The sequence below is a fragment of the Lepidothrix coronata genome, unplaced genomic scaffold (genome assembly GCF_001604755.1).
Source record: "Lepidothrix coronata isolate B3197 unplaced genomic scaffold, Lepidothrix_coronata-1.0 Scaffold933, whole genome shotgun sequence".
NCBI lineage: Eukaryota > Metazoa > Chordata > Aves > Passeriformes > Pipridae > Lepidothrix > Lepidothrix coronata.
The window spans coordinates 7,147-8,198 of NW_016691113.1; positions in this window are offsets into that span (position 1 = coordinate 7,147).

Below are 1,052 nucleotides of genomic sequence, written 5' to 3' on the forward strand. Positions count from 1 at the left end.
CCGGGGCACGGCCCGGTGTGCCATGCCCACCCCAGCAGTGCTGCAGGCCACACCGGGCCGTGCCCCGGGCTGTGCCCCAGGCACATCCATGTGCTTTGCCCACCGTTCCCGCTCCCCCTTCCCGCTCCGTCATCCCGGGCTCTGTGCCCGGCTCGGGGAGCAGTTCCCCCCGGGGGTGCCCAGGGCATCACCCCCCGAGCGGGGCACCCCGGGAGCCCTTTCCCACCCCTTCCCATCCATCGCCCTCCCGCTGCCGCGGCACCCAATGGGTTGCCGGGCTGGGAACACCATCCCCGGGCTGGGAACAGATGGCAGGAGGAGGCTCGGGGACACCATCAGCTGTTGTTATCGCTGGCTGATGACACGGAGTGTAAATTCTGTTGGCACTACTCCCTTCGTCTGTTCTGCCTCTGCATCCCACCAGTTTTAATTACTGTAATTGAGTTATAATGAATGATTGTGCGCTGCCATTGTCTGTAATGTGGCGGGGAGGCTCCGGTGCCGAACACACTCCAGCTAACGACGAGCCCCTCCTCGAGCTTTGTTTATCTGGTTGAAGGGTGTCATCACTTCAAATGGCACAGATAAAACAGCAGCAGAGTGGCTGCCTTTAGATGTTTATCGTTTTTCTCTTCTCAGGCGCTGGTGCTTCACTGAATCCCAGTGGAAAACTGCAGAAAGAGATAAAAACTAATTTGGCTTAATCCCTCTTGGAAAAAAAAACCACCAAACAACCGGAGCCAACGCAAAAAGCAGAACAGCACAACAGCAAAAAATCAAACCCTGTGGAGCTTTTTCACGCTGCAAAAATCATTAGTGGGGTTGGCACACGGTGCCCGTGGCAGGAGGGGGGCAGGAGCCTCTCCAGAGGGGGCTGGTGGCACTGGGGGCTTGGGACAAGGGATGGAGGGACAGGACAAGGGGAACAGCTTCCCACTGCCAGAGGGCAGGGTTAGATGGGATAGTGGGAAGGAATCCTTGGCTGTGAGGGTGGGGAGGCCCTGGCACAGGTTGCCCAGAGAAGCTGTGGCTGCCCCTGGATCCCTGGAAGT